The sequence below is a fragment of the Papilio polytes genome, unplaced genomic scaffold, assembly GCF_000836215.1.
Source record: "Papilio polytes unplaced genomic scaffold, Ppol_1.0 DF822289.1, whole genome shotgun sequence".
NCBI classification, from domain to species: domain Eukaryota; kingdom Metazoa; phylum Arthropoda; class Insecta; order Lepidoptera; family Papilionidae; genus Papilio; species Papilio polytes.
This window is the reverse complement of record NW_013526915.1, coordinates 1,365,635-1,387,984: the sequence shown is the minus strand read 5'-3', so window position 1 is coordinate 1,387,984 and position 22,350 is coordinate 1,365,635.

Below are 22,350 nucleotides of genomic sequence, written 5' to 3'. Positions count from 1 at the left end.
CCAAGGAAGCAAGGTTGCTAAGGTCTGACATCATGTCATATCATTTTGACGTTTGCAATTGACAATTTGACAAATGTGAACATTAAAATGAAATATTTAGAATTCTATGCGGATGAAGTCGCATGGGAACAGCTAGTTAAATATAAAACGTTTCTAAAGTATTAATTGTTTAATTCATATTGATAGCTAGTTTAGAAAAAACTTATTTTTTATGTTTGTTAAGCTAGATTGACCACGATCCCACCTAAAGAAAGTGATGATGCAGTCGAAATATGTTACGCACTAGCTTAGCAGGTAGCTGTTTACTCTTCTTTTGAAAGTCCCCGCGTTATAATTGGACGAAAATACTGACGCCGACAACTTGTTCCAATCCTTTGCAGTGCGCACAAGGAACGGTGATTCAAACTTTTCCGTTCGAACTGGCGGTTCATAAGCTACAACAGTATGGAATCCAACAGTATACATGAACGTCGGATGGTACCTCTATTTGTTTTGAATTTAATTCAATTTAACGATAACATTTATGACATAAAATTATCCAAATAATGAAATATCAATGTTACTCTAACAATTTCCTAGTGAAATAAACATTTAAATCAGCTTGCAATCTAATTTGTGGTTTTGAAACTGAGCGGAATGTTTTGACTGGATGGTTTCAGTATGGTTACTTTAATTAATGAACATAATACCATTGTTAATATGCCACTATTAGTAGAATGAAATTAGAATTAATACTGTAAATTTTAAATGATTTACAATTGATAGCTAACTTGCTCAAAACATCCAAATGAACGAGCGAGTATTGAAACAGAACAATAACGTTATTAACGCTGTTTTTTTATAAACAAAATCATTTTAAAACACTTATTGTTAAACTTCTTTTTTCTAAATAAAATAAGATATTAAAGCTATAAGTATATTTTACAAACTATTGAGTAATCAAAACCTACCAGTAACTAACACTAACCTCACAATTTGAAAAGATGTGATTGCAAAAGTTTTTCTCAGATATCAGTGTCATAAAATTCGAATCCAGATACAACCACTATTGCAAAATGTAAACAAGTTTTATCTTGCCTGAATTATCTCGTAAATGGGTCACCTATTTTGAACGTTATCTATAGAATTAAGTAACTCATATTAGAATTTTTATCTGTATTTATACTAGTAATATTCCATTATGAATGATAATAAAAACTTTAGTTTAGTGTTTTGCTTTCTAAATTGATTAAATTGATGGGTAAAGTATGCAATTACATTTTTAATATAAGTTACAAATTGTAACTTACTAATCGAGGAGAATACGGTTAAAACAAGTACATTTGTTTCTGTAAACGAAAATTAAAAACGGCTCACCTCACGCTTATATCCTCCGATTACGACACCGACTAGACCGACCAGTGCGAGGCGCGACGTAACCGCGAACAAAAGCTAATTAATACTCGCCTTGAAGATGGACCCCCAAAAGGTTTGAAACTAGTCGGTGCCGTCACCGGAGGATAAAAGCATGAGTTGAGCCGTTTTTAACTTTGTTGTGTGTTATGTGTTGAGGTATCTTATTATGATAGATCTTAGGATCTATGTAAGTTTTGTGCAAAGTGACTTACTTTAAAATCTTCCATTTTTACATGAAATTTAATGTTATGTGGACATTATTCTTGAGTGTAGCTCCTGATTTTAAGTGCAAATACTTGTTATAGTGAATTTTATATGGACTTGCACGTCAAGTTTACTGTCTTTTCTTCTTTAACTTGTAGCTTTTCTAAAGAAAATGTTCATTCAATTTCGTAACATGTTTTTAACAATCTAACGAGAATGGACATAAAAATATTTTTCGAAACTTTTAAGGTATATTTTACCATTTTAATGCATATATTAGTATCACTATTATACGCAGAATTCATTTTTTATGGCAATTGTTTTCTTAAATAAACGTCACCTAATCCTATCTATCTACATTGCTTGATAGCTTCTGTTTCTATTAGTAAACTCCGTAGTTCTCAGAGTTCAAGCTACAAATACCTTTTAATTTTATACCATACATGAGCAATCTAAGTTCAATTCAGGTTCCTGCAAAAATTGAATTGTGGATTGAATTTTTAAGTGCTGATTTACCACGTGCTAGGTGTCGAGGGAAATGCATTATACTCCTGTAAAAGGAAAATTGCATAGAGGATGGGAGGAGTAATATATTCGAATAATAACATTATGGAATCGCATATCCACCTGTGGACGTTTTTCCAACGAGAAATCACTTTAAACTTGCAATTTTTCCAACATTTATTTAAAGTAATTTATATTTAGCATTATAATTTTATATTCATTTTTTTCTTAACTCTACTAATAAAAATAGAATAATAATTACTTACATTCAATAAAATTGGCACAATAGCTGTCGAAAATAAGGATCAAATTAAAAATACTTTTGAATACTTAAAGCGACCCAATCAAAACGTGCCTCTCGGATTTCGGTTCAGAAGCGGGCGTATAATGTTTGCCGCATAACGTTCTGTAGCTACGGGTGATACTTGAATCAGGTATAAACCTGAGTGGACATCGTTACCTTTTCGCTTAAATGCTTGCCCGAATCCCTTATAAAAGCCTTTCCTTTTATTATAATACGAGCTTGTTTTGCGGCAGTTTATCAGTAGGCGCTTTATGTAATGTTCACATAATACACGAACAAAATTTACTGGACAAAATAATAGTTTTATTATTTTTATTTTAGTAAATTATTAAATTTAAGTTAATAGCAGAGATTAAGGCAAACGTGTGGACAACTTTACTCTGCGGTAGATTAAGAAATTTATAACTAAGTTAAAAATAAATAAAACACATGATATAGTGAAAAATACGTGTTCATGTTCATACACGCGAATCCACAATTATTCTGATTTATTTAATTGACATTTGTGATTTTCAAATTGACGGACCGTTCAATTGTTATTCCGATAGGGTTTTGTTTGTCACAAACATTGTTTAATTGTTCGTTAACTAACGAGTTGACTGAATAATCATTTAGAACGTATGAATCTGTAGCAGTAAGGTTAAATATATCAAATGTAAAAAAACCTATTACTTTAAACTAATTAATCTGGCAATAGAAAAAGTAACATCTTAACATAAGGGGGACAATACACATGCTAGTAAAACCGAACAGTATTTTGCATGCCAGTTTACAAAACAGTACGTGTTAATGTCAATCTTCGTAGTCCTTTTCAACTGATCTAATATATAATATATAGCAATCACAAAAACTTATATCGTTCTAGCCACTTGAATGCCAGTAAGTGTTTTCATATGCCTGTGAATGGTACGTGTAAGCTTGCAAGACAGTGCTACTGGCGTAATCCCGTCTAAAAACAAAGCTTAATTAATTTTATTTTCACTTAATTTTAATACAAAATTAAGTTTAGAAGAACGTAAAGTTCTAAGTACTTATAAATACGAAACGAACGTACTCTCTGGAAAACTACAGAGGAAATGAATGACGTACAATTTACTGTCACTCATTGATTAAAATGTTGCCGAAGACATAGAAGTGAAGACTTTCTTTGATTGATTAGACGCTGTATTGAATGGTTTGATTCATTGATATTCAAATTCAGTAGACCGTTAGGGAAATATAAAGAATTTAATTCGAATTTTATACAAAGAGAGATATTTCTTTTACTTTATGATAATTTAGTTTTCCGTTTTACGGCCTGATTGATTTTTTTAATATTTTTCCACTTTGTTTATAGTTTTTAAAGCAACGTTTCATCAAAAACTATTAACGTGGATTAGAAAAACAATATCCCACTTATATTTTTAAGTTTCACTTGTATTTTCTAAATTCAAACGGTGTATGTTACGTAACTCGTACAATCGAAATTGAATCTTTTACATCGGACTAGGAGTTTATTTTCTTTTAATAGATTTTGAAATGTTCGCCTGCGCTTTGTATAATAGCACTTTATTGCAACTGTTACTATTGCTATTTGGAACTACAAGTGAGAAACGTATTCATTAAAACTTTGCTATGTATGCAACAAATATTGTTTTCCTTAAAATTTAAGCGATAGAGAATCAATCACTTGTTTTTATACTCTTAATAACAGCTTAATATAAAAAATAATTATTCAAGGATATCAAACATCTGAAAGTACTATTATATTAAGCTTCGATCAACAAGTTACTCTGGCACAATCATATCAACTTTGGGACAGCAAAAGCGGTTAGTATTGAGGCTCTACATTTTCGAGATAGAGGGTCCTTACATGACGGTCTAGATCTTGGCCTGTAAAAAAGTTACCTAGATATAGATATATTTAAACATCCTAGGTATCCTAAGTAGAGATAAGTTTTATAGCTAGTTATTATCGGTATTTTTTCGACGTAATATGTGTAGTAATGTGGTTATAAAATTTTAATTCGATTCAACATTAATATAACGAAATGTTTATAGAATTTACGTATTACAATTACACAGTATGTTAATAGTCGATAACGTTAACTTATGAAATTTTAATTTAACCGACTATCAGATATTTGTCGATTCGAAACTGACCGTTAACGCTATCAAAATAAATTAATGCGCCGTTTACTGTGTAATAATTTATCTCACAACCATATTCGCTTTTATTTTTAAACTAGCTGTTCCCGTCCGATTTCATCAGCATGAAATTATGAAAATTTCATTTTATTGTTTGTATTTGTCAAATTATCAATTACAAATGTCAATTAAATAACATGACAAGCCTTGGCAATCTTGCTTCTTTGATGTTGGAAGCGACTTATGGTCTCTTTCCCACATCAGGATTTTTATCCAAAATATATAGCCTAAAGCATAAAGCAAATGTAGGGCTTTTTACATATATGCTACAATTTCTGACATCTTAGGCAACAAAGAAGTGTGTGTTTACGCTTTATTATAATAGTATAGATATTTCCGAAGTTTTTACACAGATGGATGTTGCATTTTTAATTTTGATTAATGTCAAAGTAAATGAAAATAAATTATATTCAACTTAAATGTTTAACGTTGCTCAATTTTAAATAGTGTTTATTTTACCATAAGTATAATTTAAAAATAAATCAAAGTTACTCATGCACTTAAAGAAACCAAATCATCTGGTAAAACATGAAGTTATAACTTTTGGCATACTTGTTTATTAACTTAAGCGTCTCATAAAGTAAAATTTATTGATAAAATGAACATATATTGTATATTATATTTGTTCAGGAAATTTACAAAATTTCAAATAATGCATGTTACCTTTGGGATTTCGTGTGATATACGCAGAAATGTATTCAGAATGTATCATTAATTACTGTTGACTTACAGCCGTAAAGCCTAATTACGTTCGTCGACACTATTTCATCTGCATCGCTTGTTTTCCCTTTGTTTACTTATACTCTTATAGATCATTATATTTACTCTCAAATGTATCGAAATGTAAATTAACTTACCATAGTAATTGTAGAACGGCATAGTATATCTAAAAGAACATCACAGCGATAGAGGCTTTTGTAATAGCCTTGCAGAATTATGCCCACTCGATGCAATGCTAAGACCATATAGAAGATACACGGGAAATGCAAGCAATTTTTACATCTGATGATTTTGCGTGTGGCCTCTTTCTAGTCCTTTACATTATTCATCTTTTTAGTACAAGGAATGTATATCGCGGAGAAACAGACATTAAAACGTGGTTCTGCAAACTACAAAGATTAAAAATTCCCTTGGTAAGATATCATCTAAATGTGACTGAAGATTTTCTCTTAATCACATGCTGTCAAATGCACGTAATGTGCGGTGTTAGTAATATCCTGTTTGTTTCATAAATTTCAAAACACAGCTTAGATCTTTTCGCATAAATATATTTTTTTAATATTTTTACATTAACTAGTTTGATACGTAATCTTGATAACTCTTTTTCTTGAAATTTTACTAAAATATGCAACTGTGATATTTTTCCTGTTTCCCATAATTTAATTCATCACTCTTGATAGCATAGACTACCATAGTTTTTTAATTTAACCAATTGAAGAGAACATAGACAAATAGGTCACTAAATCTTAATTATAAAGTAGTTAAAAATAATGTCAAGCTATCACTATAGTAGTTTCGTAGCAATGTAAAGCTTGATCCAGCAACATACAAGCAAACAAAAGCTGCCGCTGGGAGCTCTTGATCTAAGTTACACTTGAACTCTAAGCGCACTTACCGCTTCGGGATGTCAATCCGTTTAAATTGTGAACAACCCTACAAGACTTAAGTCTTGTGACAAAAAAGTTTCTATTGTTTTTGTTTGTTTAAAAATATGGTAATAGTCTATAAATTGTCTTATTATTAAATAATACACATGTGTGTGAAACAGCCGGATAGTGTATCTCGAACACGTTTTTATAAAGGGCTATTACAATCTGTTTGAAGTCAATTTTTTAATGAAATTCAAAGCTTAGGGGTGGTCTAATGTTTTAATATTTGGACGAAAAACTTTAATTAACTAAATTTGTAGTTTACATAATTCAGTACTTGTAAGTTCAGGTTCCGAGCCCCTCGGGAACATATAGTGAGCTGGTGATGATGATGATGAGGATGATGAAGTTCAGATTTCCTGCCTTACTTAGTGATTTAAAAAGCGTATTTTAATCATAAAGGCTTTTTGTATTTTATATGTCATAGCTGAAAAGCTGACGAAAAGAATTTTTTTATAAAACGTACTATAAACTGTGTTGGTCGACATCGATTGTATAGAGTGTTGTGAAGCTCAATAGTGTGACGTCATATCTCGTGTCAACACTTCATCCTCGCTCTCGTTTCATCACGATGAAAATAAAACTAAACAAATCCTAGTGCTTAGATTTAAGTTCAGAATGTTTTATCGTTTACCCACGGAATATTTGTTTGAAATAAAATGAAATATATGTGGTAATTAACTCTTGTTTAAAACGCAATTAAAATGTAAAATCAAAACATAGATTTTTACTCTACAAAATGTTTTAGAAAATAAACTCGCTTTTTATATTTGTGAAAAATTTGAGAACCCGCTGTCCTAATCCTTACAGACTGTTTTTCTTAAGATTAGACGAAGGGTTGAATTTAGATTTTGTTTTCTTAACAATGATGGAGTTTTATAAATTACGATACGTAAAACAATGTTTAAGATAAACAATTCTATGAAAGATCGGAAAGTAATTTGTTATCCTTTATAGCGAACTTCAAATATTTTGGTGAAACTTCGTAAAAGTTTTCAGGGTCTATTATTTAAAGTTATGATACTAAGTAATTGATACAATGGTATTTTGTTACGTTGTTAATCCTTAAAGTTAATTAAATAAGTATTTTATAATTAACATAGAAATAAATTAGTATAAACAAAACTTATCCTTTTGGCTGCTTGTATTATAATTGTAAAATCGTAATGCTTTCTAGAGGCGTGAGATTCTATATTTAGTTAATTTTTGTGGTAAAAAAAAAAACTATAAAACTAGTCAACCATATTCATTTTTAATCCGAGTAAACGGATTTACGAGTACAAGACTTAAAACACTTCTGTAAGACGCTTACCTTTTTGTTTTCAACCAGGGTCAGACAACTGTAGAAAATAATAAAATTGGATGAAGGATTCAATTTTTTTCACGCGTTGCAATAACTTGAATTCTATGTTTTGCTGAAATGAGAACAGTCTGACGACGGGCTTTAATTAAAACTGAAAAGAATTCACGAAATGAAAATAAAAAGTAGACGTAGACGTGATAATTTAAACTGACTACTAATTTTACAGAAATGACTTGCGCTTGGTCTGGCTTTTTATTTGGTACTAGATTTTTTAGGAGCTTACAAAATTAAAAGCATTTGGACGATGTTTTATACAGCATTAATATTCTCTAAAAGAAAAAGCTTGCTGAAAACGTATATAAGTGTTTAGGGTTTTTAATTTTAATATTAAAATAAATAATTGCATGAGTTAACTTTGCAAAATAATGCTAGGTTTCTGAAGTTTCCATTAATTTTAACATATCCTAGCGATTCATTAGCGTTCGGTTGATGTTTATTTTAACAGGGTCATACTTACTTAGTTACGAAGTTCTGATACATATTTCATCTTGAAATTATCGAACCAACTAACAAATGGTTAAACGTAGCTGGAAAACCGGGAATAAGTCCGATAAACTTAACTTTTTCTCTTACACACCGGGAAAATATACGAACCGAATGCAAGCCATACAACAAAATCAGTTAAGTCCTTTGGGCTCCAGACAATGGAACATATGTATCTATTTTATTATAATAAAGCGTAAACACACACTTCTTTGTTGCCTAAGATGTTAGCAATTACAGCATATTTTTGAATAATCCTTTGTTTAATAAAAAGCCCTACACTTACGTCTTGCTTTATGTATTTTGGAAAAAAACCCTAATGTGGGATACCATAAGTTGCTGCCAACATCAAGAAAGCAAGAATGCTTTGTCATGTCATTTTGACATTTATTATAATTTGACATACATAAATAACAAAATAAAATTTTCATAATTTCATGCGGATGAAGCCGCAAGGGAACAGCTAGTATAATATATTTCCATGACAATATACGGTTTACAATACTTTACAACTTCAATAATAGCAGCCAAATAAAAATGTTAAATTACATTTTATGATATCGGGTGTAATCTTTGATCATAATGTAACTTCATTACAATATCTGCTATAAATCTTTGCCGGCAAAAGTCGTTTCTTGCAGTTCAATAAAGCTCCCAAGATTGTAAGTAATGGTTTGCTTGTTTAGCTCCCGGGCCTTAAATGTTATTGGGTTTTTCTTATTTTAAAGACAATACCACGATATAAGATCACTATCTAAAACATTGCTTGATACCTGTTAGCGAAAAAAAAAACTAAAGTATTTATTTAATACTAGTTTTCGCCAGCGACCCCGTTTGCGTGGAAATAAAAAAAAACAAAAGTAAGTAGCCTATGTGTATTTCCAAACTATGCTCTACATTTTGCCGAATTTCACCAAGATCCGTTCAGGAGTTTGGGCTACAAACTTTGAAAAACACTCATCCATCTAAACTGTTACATTTAAAATATTAGTAAGATTTTTATCACATTACAGGATAGATCCTTAAATAAAAAAATAAAAAAAAAACTTTAAATAACATAGAGTAAATTCTGTCTATTTGCCGTAAAAGGTTATTGCACAGGTTATCAATATGATGGGTTCTTGCATATCAGAATCTCATCTAAGTATCGATAATCTAGTTTCACTCTCGCGGCTTTACCTTTGATAGACTATCAAGTTTCCTATCCGCTTTGTAATATGAATTGCATAGTTCTGGAGTTATACACATTTCATAATAACTTCACCGACAAACCACATACAAATTTGGTCTATGATGTTACGAATACGTTCTTGCAACTGTCTCTCAAATTTTCATGATAGACCCTCAGTTAAGACACTCGTGTCGTTTAAAATAAGCAATAAAGCGACTTTCTTATGTTTATTTCTTACTTAAATTCTAATACCAAAATTGTCTTTTCAAGCGACAAACCGTACTCGAGCGGAGTTGGGTCTCAATTGAGATAATTGAAGATCGTTGACACGTTCGATGTTGGCTGGGCTAAGTGTGTCAGGCAATTCGCTACCGGGCCAAAGCATTAAGGATGCCTTCACAGGTTAACAGAATTAGAACGAAATCTTGTTAACATATGCAATTAACAAAACCTTTTGTGATAACTTGATTCCGCGATAATTTTAGAATCAATTTTTCGTTCCGTTGTATGTTTTCGCTGTATTAGATTTGAACTTCTATCTTTGTGTAGTTATAATGTTTCCACCTTTCTGTCAGCCTAATGTTATTCCTCTTGACTTTTTCATTCTTTTACTAAAGGTTACTTTTGGCAATTGTTAAATTGCATAAAAGTTTGTCTCAGAAAAAAAAATATTTTTACTTCTTCTACTTCAGATAAATCAAACAAAAATGGAGTGGTTATCAGTTTTGCTCACACATAAGATTTATCTGAACGACCAAACTGTTCAGATAACACTGAGCGTATGTAACGGGTTTTAAGCTGCTGGTACTTGTATCAGTATCCACTCTATATCACCAGTAATTGTGCGTAAAATATGATCTGATTACAGCATTATCATTTAAGTTAATCGTATAGAGTCTATTGTTATGTAGTGCATCTGTGTCGTCATGAACTTGCTCTTTTCTTTTGTAGGGTGGGTGAGCGAAGTATGTGCTGCTCCATACATCTCTATCAGCTGTCAAATCTGAATCCACTCCCTTCTTAAGCATTGGCCCTTTCACAAAATCCATACTTTCTTCGGTCCTCCTCTAAGTTTGTAGCTATTTGTACACTAAACAAATTCCGTATCTGTTAGTGTACTTTGGAGACAAGAATAGATGCGTAAGATACGCTAAACACTTAGCCAAGTTAATCGTCACGCTGCTAAATGTAACGACGCCTCGGGGACCTCTCAATATACTGAGAGCACGTAAAAGGGAAAACTTTAATTAAAACAGTCGTTGGAAAGTTTCACGCCAAGATTCTTCCTTGTTTAAGTAATAAAATAAATGAATAACTAATCTAACTGACATGAAAGGATAGGTCTAGTTTGTGGATTAAAATTTTGTGTATTTTCTTTTACATTTACAAGTAATCTATTTTTAGTGCCTCACTAATAACTAAGTTTAGTGCTTTTATTTAATTTACGATTCGTTGTAATCCAGGATTATTATGTCATATACTATGAATGAGAAGTGAAGAATTTTATATGCTAACGGATAGTGCTGAGTTATTAATAAACGGTTTCAAACTAAACTTCTAAAACTTCTATAGATTTAGCGCAAATCTAAGAGCGTGGTTTTGACGTAGAAGTCAAATAAAACGGAATTTCATTAACGATTTACGTTCAGATTCTATCCAACCTTATTAGCCGTGACATTATAATTAAGAAGAGGAAATTAAACGGGTTTGCTAATATTTATGTGAAATAATTATTACCTTCAGCTGAAAGAGTTTGAAATTGTCTTAAGTGAAAAAAAATATAAAATTTAATAATAAATATATATATTTTTGCCTACACTAATATTATAAAGAGGAAAGATATGTATTTTTGTATTCGATTCATGTAAAAACTAATGGGCCGATTTCAAAAATTCTTTCAACATTAGAAAGGTGATTTATCTGTGAGTAGCATAGGCTATGTTTTTTATTCGTTATTTTCAAGCGGGCGTAGTCACGAGCAACAGCTAGTCACTAATTAGTTTGTAAACATTTTGTATAATTCATGATAGATCGTTAAAAGGTACCACAAGGTTCGGCCGAGCTTCGTCTTTGTCAGAACGGAGCATCTTGACATTCGTAATACCTGGTGAAAACGTTGATTAATTACGATTCATTTAAATTCATTATGAAAGAAAGCCAACGATGAAACATTTCTAAGACTACATTGAAAGGTTACTTTATTTAGTTTTTTTTTTTCTAAAAAAAGTTACAATGAATAAAAAAAAAATGTTTGTAATAACAAGAATTAATACAGTTTACTCTATATTAGTTCTTGTAATGTTTTGTTAATAAACAAAATGTATTTTCCTTCACGCGATTCCAGTAAAGCCGTATATGTGAAGGTGGTGTTTAGTTACAAAAAACTTTATCCTCTGCGGTCATATAAATTTCTTTACAGAAGCCTTGAAGCCATACGTCTTAAAACTATTCCCAGTAATAAGTATGGGAAATTATAGAATATAAAATGATAAATAATTTGTGTTAAAAAGTGGTTTTAACTAATTTTACGGTATTATTGTAGTTCGTGTTAGATACTACGAAGTGACATAAAACTCTTCTGAGTCCATGGAATTAGGTTGTACTATAATATTATAGAGAACCACTACTGAATACTAAAAAAACTAAGTCAATATCTCTACTTCTATTCTAATATTTAAAACATTTACATTTTGTGTAAGTATGAAAAATAGCTCTGAGCATTTTCAAAAATTTCAATTTCTACGTTGTTCTAAAATCTACGTTGTCACTGAGTAACATTGGCTAGGTTTTACTATTTTTTTTTATTCTACGCGGACAAAGTTAAGTGCAAAACCTAGTCTGTAATAAAGAAATGAATTTGTCAGAGCTGAGGATGCGTGGAGGATTTGCGACTTTCTCTTAAAAAAATCTCTTTTATATTCAATTAAAGTTCAACCATACAATCGTATTATAGTCCGATTACACAGTTCAGATTAGTTTTACATTCAAGTCAGCGAATAGTTTCAACTAGGTTACAAGTCATAATAAACTTGTTTACTTCTAGTTGGCCAGTTTGTTGTTGCTTTGGAAACCTAACGTAAGCTGTGAATGATATAACTCAATAGTAGTTCGTGTATGTTAACTTAATCTTCGCTAAGTTTATTTATATTTACTAAAAGTAGCATATGTGTTCTTCGACACTATGCCAAATTTTATCCAGATCCGATTGTTTGCTAGTTCTGTAGGCTAACCAGCTTAACGAATTACAATGAAACTAGGTATGAAAAGTAGAGGATAGTCTGTGAGAACACATAGGCTAATCTACTCTACTTTTGTTTCTATTAATTCCACGCGAACGAGTATGAGTATGATATCGGTCATAATATTCTTTATATTTCATTTTCAATTTCATAGTCGCAAGTCACAGACATCGAGTTTGTTTGTTGCATAAAAAAATTGTCCCTATATTTTTCTCATCCAATTTGTAAAATAAAAAATAAAATAAACACCTTATTTTTTAGTATATCCGGAACTCGATATTCAGAATTTTATAGTTATTTCATTCCGATATTTAATATTTAAAGTGAGAAATCGTTTTATATATTTGCGCGAATTTCGCGCATCGTTTAAAACATATTTAATTCCGTTGAGAATTCAAAATGAATGGCGTAACTTGAAAAATTCGTAGCATAAATCTCATTGAATGAGTACATTTGAATGTAAAAACACTAGTTTAGAAATAGCGTACCATTTAATCCATCTTGATTTTAAATCTTTGACCTTTAAAAGACTGGATCTGTTAAGCTAAAATTGACATTAGGTTCTAACTACATTTGCTTGCAAGTTTTGTGTGTGTGAATATTTTAGTCATAAGTCAGCATGATATACCTGTGTTATAGGCTATTTTACCTCACTATATGAAAATGGTTGAATTAATTCATGCAACTACGATTTTTTACCTAGTCCTTTTCTCTATTAGTCAAAGTTAATATAACGTGATTCCGTGCAGTCGCTGGCATAAATTAAATGACATTTAAGTTTTATTCATATGTAAATTTACAGAGTTAAGTCAAAAGGAAATTTTATGTTAATACGCAAATGACATTCAAAGTTATTTGTGCATTACGTCGGTTTTAGCAAAAGAGCGTAATGTCGAAAAAGGCGTAGTAGTTGCTGACTAAATTACCGCAACTCAAAAGCGTGTATTCCGTGAAAAGGCTAACAAAATTATTCACATAGTATTCGCAGTTGTTTAAAAAAGTTTGTTCTAATTTTATAAAAACTACACCCTGTATACACAGATTTTTGTGTTCTGATTTTTATTATATAGTAAAGGGTGATGTCAATTAGGTTTATATCATCTAAAACCCAGAACACTAATTATTATGAATTGTACAGTTGAATTATTCAATACAAATGTGAAACGAATATTTTAATTAGTTCGTAAATTAATTAAAACTTCGAATAATATATTCTATTACGTCTCGATAGTGATACTGATGTTTATTTAAGATCAAATATATGAGGATTTTCTGAGTCCCCGTTCTAAATGCATCTTCTATTGAAATCACTTCAACTTGTTGTAAAATGCATGAGAAAAATACGTCTGCGCTCAACTTTAAAAATTCAAGCAATCTTTTCGAAGCTACAGCTTCTTACGATTCTTATATTGAGATTATTTAAAAAATTGGTTTCATAAAAAATCATTCAAATGTGTCGTAACCTTTAAATATGAAGTTAAGATTAAAATTATGAAGCTTACTTAGTGCGCACTAGATGTCTCCTGGGACTTCGTCCGCGTGGACATAAACGAAAAGTGAGTACTATATGTGTTATTCCAGACTATCCTCTAAATCTATACCAAATTTCATCGAAATCCGTTCAGCACTTAAGGCTACAAACTCTAACAAACATCTAACCATCTAAACTTTCTCATTTATAATATTAAGTATGATTATCTTATAAATAAAGTAACAAAAACATAATACGTTTAATAAAAAAAAGTTATTCTCTTGCACAAAGTACTCTTTCTTTAAGACACATTACTCCTATTCGTAAATGTTTATTGTATGTGTTTAAAAGACAAACGTTTCAGCGTTAAACACAAAACACTTGCAACAAACCTCTTAGTAAACGATCCGTATACAAAAGTCAGTAAAACGGTTTTCACTTAACCCCGTCCAATATCCATTTGATCAACAATTTATGAGGTGGCGTAACTCTTTAACAATATCCTAAAGACGAACAGTTCCATTATCATGTCTTTTGTAATGTATAAATTTACTGTAACATACAGAGAATTCTTTTATAGCAATAATGTAATGTTATTTGATTTTATAACACAGTTGCTTAAATCAACAGGATTTGTTCTAAAGATGAATATTTTACCAGACACTTGGAAACTAAATAATAAAGTCCCCTTAAGACCTTAGCGATAACCTTTACATTTTTGATGTAAATTGTATTATATACACATACATTTTCTACTTCTTTACGCATTTAACCATTAACTGAAAAATAATAACGATAAACTTGTTTTAAACAAAGACCAAAGTGTTTAAAAAATCTTGACAGAAAATAGCTTCAATTTCATAAAAAAAGATATGTTTTCTTAGGATCTGTGACGTACTTAATGAATCTTCACATTTTCTACGTTGTCTCAGGACAAAGACGGCCTGAGAAATGCGATATTGCTGACATCGGTCAATTCAATCAATGAATGCTTGAACACGTACATCCATTTACTGAAGTGACAAGATCAATGGTACTCACCGACAAGGTTTCCGGATCCGAGATAACATGTCACCTTATCAACGTTATTTGTTGTGTTAATTCACTTTGACATTTAATTTATTACTTTTCTTGACTTCTTTTTTTTATATCTAATAAAAATTTTCAACACCCTGTAATGGTATCAAGCCTTTGAACTATTGATTAATTCGAAATTACGAAGAATCATTATCATAATCACTCAGCTCACTATACATCCCCACTAAGGAGCTCGGAGCCTGCCCCTGATAAGGAGTGACTAGGCCATAGTCAAACACGCTGGCCCAGTGCGACTTGACTTCACACATATGTACCTTTGAATTTTAAAAGTTGCGTCATGATGTGTTCCATCACCGTAAGAACGCCGGGTAAATTATGTACATTTGATATTCGAACAATCGAAATAATTATAATTTAGATTTTTTTTAGTCAATCTAATTTAAAAATACGACTTTAAATAAATACAGTACTTTCAACTTAATTGGAATAATACCATTAAGAGGAAAAGTAAATCGATCTTCAAGCAATAGCAGAAACCGAATCCTCGGTCCTGATTCGAGCAAAATAAATAACGTTTATCATTTGTTTTAAGATGATGGATTTTCATATTTCCTTCACGTGCTCGGTTTGATTACGTGATTTATCGACATTCTTTTATTTGTGTTCTTAGAATACGCGGCGTTTTATTTTACACCTCATTTAATGAAACGTATAAATAAAGGTTTCATTTTTTATAAATCAACTTAAGAGATGAGTGGAGAGAATTGTTTGTAACATTTTGCCATTTTGTGGTTTTTATTTAAAGTTAATGATATTTTTAATATTAAATACGATTCGAATTTAATTGATTTATCATAAAATTAATTACCAATAATGAGGTCATAATATAACAAAAGATACAAGTTTGGAGGCAGGAAAATTAAATATTGCTTTGTTTGTTTTTCAATGTAATTTTTATTCGATTTCAGATGAATATTGTAAACGGAGAAATTAAATGGATGCTTGGATCATTGAATTTCGAAACCGACAACTCGATAGTTAAATATTTTTTCATAAAATGTTTTTACGATAACTTAAACCAAGCTATATTTAATAAGTTAAGAAGATATTTTCATCGGTCGTTAAGGAGGAGTTAAGCTATATATGTGTACGTGACATGACGTGACTTGGAAATATTTTTCGTGAGGCGTGTGTCGCCGTTTAGTTGAGAAATAATCATATTTTGAAGCAAAAAATTCTTCTCTTTATTTTTTCAACAAAAAATAGATCGCAACAATGGCTTCTATGATTTCATGTTCTTAAATATTAAATAGAACAACTAAATTTTCAAGTCTCAAAAATATTGTTATGTTTTTCAAACTACTTTCTGATTAGGAACAAGATTAAAGCTTGTACTAAAATAACACGGCATAAAGGAACCTTTGATGCTGTGTCAAGATGCTGGACTAAAAATCAACTTCAAATACGCTATTTTCAATTTTGACTAATTAATTTAATGGTTATAAAAATCTTCAGAAGATATTTAGACGAGTATGAAAAGTTTAATTATAAACGTCAAAGTAAATTCTTATTTAACAAAAGCTTTGTTTACCTTATTGTCATTTTTTTAAACTTTTCAAACTACTGAGTTTAAAAAGTTTAAGTAAATCGATTAGAAATAGATTGGTTTCTTTTAATCACACTTGTATAAAATTCATTATCATAAAACACTATTAAGCGAATGGTGAAAGTAAAATTGTAAACAAAATAAAAGGAAGAAACATTCATCGTACGTAAAAGAAAAAAGTGTAGCCTTTTGCAAGCGCAGCAATCATTCAACATTGCTGAATGCCGTATAAAGGGAAATGAAAAAAGGAAACGTCTCCTGAATAAAAATGTTTTGTTGTTCACGTATAACATTACTTTGATGTCTTTATGTTGTTAATAAATAGTACTCAGTAGCCCTTTATTGTAATAAAAGTTTATTTAGGTTCTCTTTGAATTGTCTTAGTACTGGCTTTTGCCCGCGACTTTATCCGAGCAGTATTAAAAAAAAACATACGAAAAATGAAATATCATGTATCCCTCAGGAACCTGATATTTTTGGATGTGAACCGTTTGTTTTATATCTTTGCCAAAATTCAATAAGATATTTTGAATTGTTGCAAAATAATCAATTAAACATTAATGTATCCCACGGGAACCGTAATTATTTCCGAGATCAAAAGTAGCCTATGTGATCTTCCAAATTATTCTCTACTCCAAGTTTTTTCGAGATACGTTAAGCAGTTTAGGCGACAAACATCCATTAATGTAACTAAACTTTCGCATTTATAATATTAGTAAAAAGTAAGACCCAACAAAATATACCTATTTCAACGTCTAGACAAACCCGCAATTGGGTTTACGGACACTTTAATATTATTCTGTATTAAAATAAATAAATAGATAAATAAATAAATAAATAAAAATAATACATTTTAGAGGGTTTTTTTTATTGCAAATGCGGAGTTAGTTCTAGATTATTCTAACATATGCGTTACCATTATGCGTTAAACTAGAACACCGAGAGCATAGCAATTAAAAAGAAATCTAAACCATTGTTATTAAAATAAAAATCCGTACACTTAAGTTGACAGTACAAATGGACGACAAACGAGTTACTAATTAGTTCGTGCGCTCTCGCTCTAAATTCCGTCGCGGAAACCTTTTTTATTTTTAAGCAGCTCCTGACAAGTCAGGCGCAGTGCTTTGTAATTATTAAATCATTCGCTTTAATTAAAACCCAAGAGAAGTTAGCGTTTAATTATTTATCGATTACACTATATCTAGCTTTGAGGTTTCTGAACGTCGCGTAAGCTTTGGCTAAAGTTCTTCCGGAATAAATTATCTCAAAGTAAAACACAGAAAAGAAAAAAGTCCGTAAAATCAAAAGCGCTGTCACCAGACAACGTTCCTAAGAATATAGTGAAATAATATCAATAAATAAAAAGAACGGTTTCTCGGTGATGTTTTGTTTGACTAGATTTTGAGCATCTAAAAATAAATTTTATCTTATTTCTATTAAATAGGAAGAAACGGGATAACCACATGTTTCGTAAAGAATATCGACGCAGTTGATAACCAAAGTTTATCCAATGTTCTCACGGTATAAAAAAAAATCTTGACCCAATCTGCAAATATCAACGAAGAAATTCATTGAAGTCTAACAACCCGCACTGGGCCAGAGTGATTGAATATGTGTCTCAAAAGTGAGGGCATGATGGGCTGAATATTTTCTGTGTCTTGACAAAGAAAACTCACGTTTAGAAATATTTGTGACCGCAATCTTAATCAGTACTAATTTAGGATACAAACGATTCACACTGGATGTTTGTAATTTAACCTAGTTACTTGATTATCTCTGTGGACATGATGAGTAACATTTACTAATATTTAACACACCTGTTGTAGATCTACTCATACTGATATCTTGATACCTGATTGCATTATCTGAATATCGGATTATAATGTCGTGTAATACTGCCGGGAATAAGATATCGCCTAAGCTATACTATAGCAAACATTCACCATTTAATACAAGTATCATTTTACTTTCTTAATGATGTGGTTTATGTGTATCTGATGAAAAGACACGTAAGAAGGGGATTTATCCTTTTTCTGTGCGACCCCTCCTCCGTTGATTAAAGGTATCGCATCTGCTTTTGCAAATGTCTATGAGAAACGATAGCTTCGTTATTACAGCGATATCAGGTGCCCCATAGCTCATTTGATATCTCATGATAAAAATGGTATTATTAAAAGCCAATTTAATTACATCTTTCATCTTTATCGTCTAATTCAGTCGAGATTAGATTCATTATGTAACTAAAAGCTGTACAAATAGTTTCTTAATTCATTATTTGCGTTAAAAATGTGACTGACCTATAAATGCGAGATAGCGAATGTTTGTTCAGTGTAACAGTATCCGTATCTCCCAAGTCTATTGCGTAGTATTTATTTGTTTTGTAATACGATACAGTTAGTTTGTTCTTGTAGAAATCGGATTACTCTATGTACTAACGGATTCATATATTAGTTTTGCTAAGATGTTTTGGTAGACCTTATTATTAGTTATTTTCTTTATTAAAGATATAATTCGTGTATCTCTTGCGAAGTAGATTAGTTATTTTATTGCTACAATTCTCCACATAGATAATAGATATTTTGTTGTGATGCTGTATTATTTTTTTTTTTTTGCAATTCAGTGCCATGTTTACTACTTTACTTATGTATTTCTGCGATGTTGGTGTTAAACGTTTTTTTGATAACAATAATAAAAGATTTTGTTTTTTATTTCGCACCATTCTAGTCCGCAAAAAGCTAAAGTGGCGTCAGATGTCCTATCACTATATTTTGTGAACTACGATAGCGTTTCACGTTCGTCTGTCGCCTCTTCAATCCGTAAAATCCATGCAGTAGTTTTTAGTAACATTTTTTGAAATACAGATAACCTAAAACCTTCTTAACCAAAACTCATCAACGATTAAAAAAATATTAAATTAAGGACCTCTTAGTTTAACTTTCTCTTGTTTAAATTTTTCATTTTTAAAATGAATCTCTTTAATTTTTAAGCAGTCGGTCGCCTCAATAAATATACGAATTTGCAATAATTAATACAAACGTTTACCTAACATAGAGTCACCATACATTAATTGGTTTTAAGTAATTTATGGTAGGAAATAACCTTATAGGATTCCTTAAGTTTTAATTAACACACAAGACATCTTTTTCTGTAAAAATATTTACTCTATAAAGTGAGGGACACATAGGTCGTGACGCAACGAGCGACAAGATTAATGATGCGAAGGTTCCCGATTCATTCGGTGACAATGATGCATACCTGACGATCAATACTATATCAAGGTAAAGGTAAAAAAATTCAAAAACATATCTCAATAAGGAAAAATATTTTATATTTTGTCGGAATCAAACGGGAAAAATAATGAATTGGTACGGAATTTCTTTCACAAGCAGAAAGTTCTTTGTCATTTTGAGATACATGAAATATTTTCAACTTGTTATAAATCGAAACCGAATCTGATAGCTAAAGAACCTTGTATTTTTCAAATTTAATTGATAGAGTAAACTTAAATTATCGCTTTCACCCGCGACTCCGTCTGCACGTAATTTAAAAAAAGGACAAAAAATTAAGTAGCATATGTGTTCTTCCAGAATTCATCGATAACCGTTAACCAGTTTAGGATCCAAACTCTAACAAACATCCATCCAATCTAAACTTTCCCATTAATAATATTAGTAAAAAGTAAGATAATAGAGTAAACTTACGTGAGTCTGAGAAGATAATTAAAGTCTAATAGTCGAAAATGAGATGTCTTGAAAATGTCAACGTGTTAAAGAGGTTCTAAAGCTGGCTTTTCTGGATATTTCCCACTGCGAGTTGGAGGCACAATTATTTGGTTTCTTGCCAAGACTGTCTTGACGACATACTGGCGACTTTAACTGTTAACACTGGTTCAAATTAGAGGAAAACTATTGTGACGAAAACATTTGGCAAGTAGATATTGTACCCTTGATAATTAAAGTTATACTGAATCACAATTTTCTATATCATTACTGCATAATTATACAGTAAATGTATATTTAAATTATTTAAATAAAAATTTAAACGGACAGTTTTATTTTATGCTGTTTTTTGGAACAATTTCTTGTTTTCTTTTTTTTTAAATTGAATGTAGAGAATGTTTTAATAAAGATTTAGAAATGCTGTTTATTCTAAATTTAATTAACCGAAATTAAATTCAATGTAACAATATACCATTGTATTGGTTACTTATTGTCGAAACTTTAACAATGAACCTTGATAGCTGGCATCGGAACAATGATACTCAACGTTTAAAGTTTGTTCCGAACGAAGTGTTGATTTTCTTTCAATGAAAACTCTACCGAAATATTTCTCAAAAGAAAATTTATCGAGTACTTATTGAAATAAGTTAATCGAATGTTTCTAATGTTGGGTTGCCGTTTTCTATGTATTTTATCATTACCTAGTGATTCTTTAGTCTTATGTTGACGTAAGTTTCGGCCGAGTTACAGAACAGAGAAAACTCAAGTTACATCCGGAAACATATTTCGTGATGTTATCGAACCAACAACTTTAACGCTCTGTTAAATCGTGCTGAGAAACCGGCTATAAGGTTCTTACAAAGATACAATAACACCCACAAATTATATGTACATATGTTTTTTAGAAATGAACATATATGCGTAGATATAGGAATGTAAGAGTATCATGGATAGTGTCTCAAGATCGTATCAAACGAAGTTCTGTTTTCTCTACCTACCCCTCTGAGTTACGGTGGTGAGATTTTTTATGTAGAATCGAAATCTAGAAGTATTAAATTAGACGGAGTTTGGCAATGTAATACGATAAAATTAATAAGATATGAAAAACTTTTTTCCAATACATTACCTTCTCGTAGTTAACTAAAAATAAGAATATTTTTTGTACGTTAAGAATATATTATTTGAATTTCTAATGTAGATTAAACCCTTCGTAGGATTTCCTGTTTACATATTGAAAGGGTTTGGGTTATCCTTTTTTACATCTTAAGCTCATTAAATTTGACTTGTAAATATTGACATGTTGATTTAAATTCGAAATACCATATGTTTGTATGTTCTAATATTATATTAACAACAATATTTCTTGAAATATGCAAATTACTTGAACTGGTAACAGTTTACATTTGATTTTACAAATTTTTATTCGTTCTGTACTATATTATCTACCCACGGCCATAAAAATAGTTTAATTAAGCACTTAACTATTACGATTTATTTATGTTTGTCTTAAACATACTTACAAAATGACTATAAATTAGAATTTTCGAAGAAATTGTCACAAAGTAACTTACATAGTAGTGGTTTCACATCACAAAGATCAATGCAGCAAGATAACAAGTATAGTCACAAAACTGTTGAACAAAACATTGGCTACACTCCAGCTGTACAATTGTACACGAATTCTTGGCATGTTTAAAACTGTTTTTGGGGAAAAAAATGCAAGTAGCTGCATGTCGCAATTTACAAGCGCATGCATAAATAGTTTGCAACAAACGTAAGAGTTAAAAGAATTTATATAATTCGCTTCCTTGTTTTTTCTTACGAGTGAATCTATTTGGAGAAAGGAAACGAAATACTTTCATACCCAAGTCTCTTACTGTCAGGGAAACTATTCAATCGCATACTTTTTACGTTTCCTATATTCATACACTAGCTGTTGCTTGCAACTTCGCTCGCAACTATGTTACTCACTGATAACGTAGCTTTCTAATGGCGAAACAATTTTTGAAATTGGCCC